Here is a 6187-nt window from a genome sequence, read left to right as displayed (position 1 = left end):
AAGACCTTTTGCGTCGAGTGTACTAGCGAGCCCTAGAGTCTTATTTCAAAATTCTTGTCCCAATTCAACGAATTTCTGGTGTGCAATGCACACTCCAAAAACCCAAATATCAAATGAATAATTTAAAAGGGCTAAAAAGTGACATAATCAGCATGGTAGATTAACAATTTGAAGATACTACAGTCAACCTTTATAGTGTTGGATCCAGGATACTACAAGTGTAAATCTACTGTTTCAAATTGTGTTCACTCCTTGGACCTGTTGGCCATTGATTGATAACATAAGAATGCTTTACCCACACAAATCTCTCTCTCTTACTTGTATTCTTCATATATCCACACCCCGTCATCTTCATATCGGTTCATATATTTCCCTTCCAACTTTCACATCCCTTACACATTAGTTAGACCTATCTTTGAGCCTGTTAACTTTACCTCCATTTCAGAAGTTTGTCTTCCCATATCTCACTTCCTTTCATTTTATTTCCCCCTTCTCATTCTTCATATATCCTTCTTCTTCTTAATTCAATAATTGTTAATATACTTGTCATTTATCTCTATAATCGTGGACGGAGGCTTCTTTATTTTTTTATTTTCTACGTACAAATCATCCTTTTTCGCTGTCATCCTCTCTTCTCTCTCTTTCTTGTATTCACCATCGTCGTCATCATAATCACCATCATCATCTTATCATCACCACAATCATCATCATCTTCACCACCACCAATACCATCATCACCACCACCACCACCACCATCATCATCACCACCACCACCACCACCACCACCACCACCACCATCATCACCACCACCACCACCATCATCATCACCACCACCAATACCATCATCATCACCACCACCACCACCATCATCATCACCACCACCACCACCATCATCACCACCACCACCATCACCAATACCATTATCATCACCACCACCACCACCACCACCACCACCATCATCAGCATCACGTGTCTCTCTCTATCTCTCCTATTCATTAACAACATCGTACACAAGTATATCCTTAAAATATCCAACACGACCAGAACATAACATTTAAAATTTTCCACCTCGCACCACGAAACATTTATTCTCTGATGACTTCATGCTTGTTAAAGCATAAATGCTTCATCATAATACATGCCACCACTAAAACTTACAAAAACTGATGCATATTATATATAGATATATTTATATGAGATCATATTTACAAATATAAAGTGATTGTATGTAGTCGTATAAACATAGAAACATGATTGATCAGACTATACATACAATGAGTACACAAAGGAGTTTCATTTAGCATAATATACATATTGATCAATTTACATCACAAATATCAATATCAATTCTATTTCATGATACACTCCACCACAGATGTTCTTATATGACATGCGACTTTGATATGAATGATATTCCATCAGCCACAATTTGAAATACAGACTTCAAACAAACCAATGGTATGTAAGTCTGATACAAAGATTGCAATGTCACATATCACTTGAGTATTACAAACTATACATATTGGCAGGATTGAAGTAACAATCTGAAATGGTTTTTAAGATATTGATACAAGGGCAATATCAATAGCTGAACCAATCAGTCATAAATATAACAAAACATTATAACGATCAGTAATATATAATCATAACATGATTCCATAAGTAATGCCAAAGGGTATTAAAATTGACCCCAAGTTGTTCAAAGTGTTTGCAATCATGGAAATTATTCTCAGATTTACAAAGTAGGAAAACGGCATCTCCATTTTAACTACTTTAACGATCATACATAGCTCAACAGCAACTAGACCCCCATCTCATAATATGTAAGCTCAATATTAACTACTTTCACAATCATACATACATACATACAACAGCAACTAGACCCCCCATCTCATAAAATGTGAGCTCAATATTAAGCTCTCCTTGAATTTGATATTAATTGCAGCTAATAGAATATCAGGGGCAAGCATACTATAGAACTAGAAACTTTTTTGAAATAAAACTGTAATAACAGCCAAATTTGTTCTCGACCACTTATGAAACTTGTTTTACAGTAGACGTGTGATTCATGGAAGACTCAGAATGGCTTCTTGAGAATCCCAACCTCTTTATAAAAAAGGCCCAAATTAAATGCTTTCATTGAAAGCAATTCATGATACATTTTGAGTTGATGTGAACTTTGTAATCATATTATTGCTAAAAATAAACTATAAAAAAACACTGCTGATAATTGATTCCTTATAAAACAAAGTACATGTTACAACAAATTTACAAAAATTGCAAAATTGTAATAATGGAGGCACCTAGTTTAATGGAATATATACAGCAAATCCAATTGTAAACAGTAATAAGGCAGTAAAAAAAATATTGTTATATTATCAAAAGGAAAGATTCTCATGAAGATATACTTTGTGTGTACATAACCAATTCATGGAATGATGATCCAGAAAAGAATACACACTTGAATTTTAGTTTGCTGCAAAGTGGCTTTGCACTTCAAGTAGGGAAGGAGTGACTAACATAAATGATTTCTGTGCTGTTAATAATAAGTATGAAATGGAATGGAATTAAACAAAGCTTAAATCTTGGACACATCACACACTTACAAGTTCCCTTTAGTATTTCCAGGAAGAGAGTGTCTGAATATATTAAAATTGTTGAAAAATAAAACCCCAGAAACTGTGTGTTAAAAGGAAATTACTTTGTATTTATTTCTTTTTAAAAGGGAATGACTTTGTATTTCTTTCTTTTTACTCAATGCATTTTCAAAGCCACAAAACATGTCTGCCTGAAATCTGTAATAATGTTCATCTTATAGAGATATATCCACAATTATGTGTAGTTTCTTTTCATTCACAATATTTTGTGTAATGGCACAAAATATGCTAAACAGTATTTTAGAAATATATCCAAGTTCATTAGTAACGTCTGATTATAATACAAATCTAAAAAATGACTGCTACCAAAATTTCCAAAGACCTGATTGTGCAAAAATAATATGCAAAACATGCAAACTGCAGCCGTAGAAAATGTATAACACACTCTTTAAAAAAATATATTGCTTCTGTAAAAATTGATATCCAAATATTTCAAATGTATAAAAATTATAAAACATGTCAAAGAATTGATTTTTAAAAACCCAGAAAAATGTAAAAATGTCTTGGAAGTACATCAGTAAAGTTCTTCATTCCCAAAGGAATAAGTGCCATTCACTAAAATATACACAGATAATGATAGTATATTGAGCAATTAATATGAAGTATATATTAACACAATGGCATCTATTGCATAGTATCTTGTGTATGCAAAACAATGTAGTGATTTCTAATTATCTATACAAAAGGTTTCTTAATTAGCGACATTTAAGGCATTTCATAACACAAATTGTCAAAATAGGAAGAAAGAAATGAACCTTCAATACTCAGAGCAAAGATTGTTTGAAGACCTTTCACACTACATTTTACTCAATTAAACTCACTCTTTGAAAGAACATGTAGTAAGGAATTGAAAAGTATCTTTTGGAATGCCTCTCTGAATAAATAATAATGAGATTGTTATGATGCTTCTTAAAAGTCTCTTTGCCTTTCATTATACAACAGGATATACACAAGCTCACTTTTCTTGAGACTCTATGAAAAAATGAAGGAATAGCTTATAGAACTTCTGTTGAAATAGAACAGGGTTTAAGACTAATTTTGGCAATATTTCCCTTGATTTCAAAGCTCCTTTGGCTGAAGAAAAAATATGTAACTGTCAAAAAACAAGAAGGTTAGCACCCCCCCCCCTAATCTCTGGAGACAAATACAGAAATAAATCATACTAACTCCATCAAAGAAAAATCTGCATGATGATACTAATACATTCCCCTAGAATTATGTCCCTAAAGGTTCTCAACAAGATAATAAGAGAAGAAGATTTATTAATGAATAAAGATTTAAGAATGAATTGGCAACTGCGCATAAGTTGTATCAAAAGTTTGTGCTTTGCTTACATGAATGCAAACATTCTACAGCCACAATGTACACAAGAAATGTTAATCTCTTCTTGTATTTACTTTATTGTCAAGTTGAATTGGATGCTCCTTACCTTGAATGGGCATTTTAGAAGGAATGTGTTTAATTTTTATTAGAAGACTTCTCAAAACTGTGATAGTATTTTACATACAATAGAAAAAGTATCTACATAGTGTATAAAACGTGAGTAATGACGAGTACAGGTACAAAACAAATTTTTAATGAAAACATAAAGTTACTTACAATAATGAGAATTGTGTAATGGTAAAAAAATAAATCCAAAGTAATGAACAACCATGAAACATGATGAACATTATAATAATACCTTGGCCATATTTGCATTGAAGGAGCCAGTCTAACTTTGAGTTGACATGATTGGCTAGTATCAACATTACTGAAAGTTAAGGAAAGCATTAATTCCACAATTCTAATTTTTTAGAAGCATTTTCTTCACAAAGTGTTTGAATAACTCTGTTCTATTGGATTGTATTGGTGGGTTGTTGGAATAATCTGACCTGGGGAGTGTTTCACAAACACTAAGATTGACTTACATCAGACTAGAACTATGGCAGGCCGTTCATGCTACTGGTTGCTCTCATCATTCGTGGCATCCGTCTCTCAAGGGAAGTACAGATAGTGGTCACAAATCTATAAAATTTATATTTTTTGATAGTTCATGATTTAGGAACAATGTTATCTAAAGAGCATAAGTTCCAAGGGTTTTTTCCTCATTTTTTACATCTGGTTCAAATTTTTAAGGGCATAATTTGCCTACGGAGTATAATAGTTTACAATGTTTTTTTCTTCAACAATAAACTATAAAAATTGTTCAATTCTGTAGATTTGTGACGTCCCTTGAGAGACCAATGGTGAGAGCAACCAGTGGCCTGAATGGCCTGCCTTAATTCAAGTCCAACTTAAGTCCATCTTAGTCTTTGTGAATAATCTGCACTTGTCATGTATGTGAATGGGTTATCGAATGAGAGAAAAGATAGCTACACGTTGATGCATGTAGTAGTGAGGAATGCAGTCATAAACCTTTTACACTTATATTGGCTCTGAGGCTATTGGCTCTGCAGACCAATTCTCACATGTACATGCCTTGTATGAAGGTCTCCTACTAGAATCATCCCTGACCATTTGGTACCATCTCAACCTGTTTAGGATTAATCTAGGACACAGTGAAGTTTGTAGAACAGAGACTGTGTTTGTAGACTAGGATTGACGTGACACATTCTCTGGAATCACAAATGCTGGTTTTTGACAGCTCATTTTCACTCTAAGGAGGCAGCCCTTCTTTATAGAGTAAAACAATCTCAGTTTAAGTCCCAATGCAAGCTCATCACACAGTCCCTTAGAATCCTTGTATTAGCCTCTGATCATTGGTGGCTACAAACGGTTCTTTTACAGTTCTCTCTTTTTCATTTTTGCTCAAAATTCAACATGCATACATTCTCTCAAGTAGAATTGGAGAGTATTTTCTTGGTGATGTAATAGGGCGTTGCAGGCAACATCACATTCCCATCTGAATGAAGTGACTGGGCACTCAAGACTAATCACATTTCCATCGCAATAAAGTGACTGGGCACTGGAGACAAATCACATTCCCACATCAAAGAAGCGACTGGGCACTGGAGACTAATGACATTCCCATCTTGATGAAGTGACTGGGCACTGGAGACTAGGACACAATCCCATCACAACGAAGTGACTGGGCACTGGAGACTAGGACCATTTGAGTTGTAAACCTTAGCACACTGCCAAAGAACATAAGGAAGAAACATGCACAAAAGTTAGATGTCATGTATTATAGTATTAATGACTGCTTTGAGAGAAATAGTTGTTTTATTACGCTCAAGGGAAGGTTAGAATTGTGCTATTCCCCGAGGCTTGCCGAGGGAATAGCCCAATTCTAACCTTCCCGAGAGCGTATGAAAACAACTATTTCTCGAATATTAAAGCAGTCATTAATACTTTTATATGCCGAAAAAAAATAGACTAAAAAATGAAAAATGAAAAATATTTTTAATTTTTGTCGAAGACGGGATTCGAACCCTTGCGTACAACAAGAGGTGTACCGAAAACCAACGCTTAGACCACTCGGCTATGGCCCGCCGTTAACACGCTTGGCAGTTTTTTCCAATATATACATTAAAATGGATTGAAACCGGCTT

The 6187-nt window shown here is 34.3% G+C and overlaps 1 protein-coding gene across 2 annotated transcripts in view; it reads right to left on the bottom strand.

Annotated features, from left to right (window-relative positions):
* Positions 1-1053: 1053 nt before the first annotated feature.
* Positions 1054-6187, bottom strand: part of LOC100887937 (tyrosine-protein kinase TXK) — a 44850-nt gene continuing 39716 nt past the window's right edge. For both annotated transcript variants that reach the window (XM_030980261.1, XM_030980260.1), the window contains one exon: positions 1054-5770. The gene's annotated coding sequence lies outside the window, so the exon portion shown is untranslated. The remainder of the gene's footprint in view (positions 5771-6187) is intronic.

The sequence above is a fragment of the Strongylocentrotus purpuratus genome, unplaced genomic scaffold (genome assembly GCF_000002235.5).
Source record: "Strongylocentrotus purpuratus isolate Spur 01 unplaced genomic scaffold, Spur_5.0 spur5_scaffold_11, whole genome shotgun sequence".
Classification (NCBI taxonomy): Eukaryota; Metazoa; Echinodermata; class Echinoidea; order Camarodonta; family Strongylocentrotidae; genus Strongylocentrotus; species Strongylocentrotus purpuratus.
Note: the sequence above shows the minus strand (reverse complement) of the source record. Positions and strands in the feature narration are given on the sequence as shown.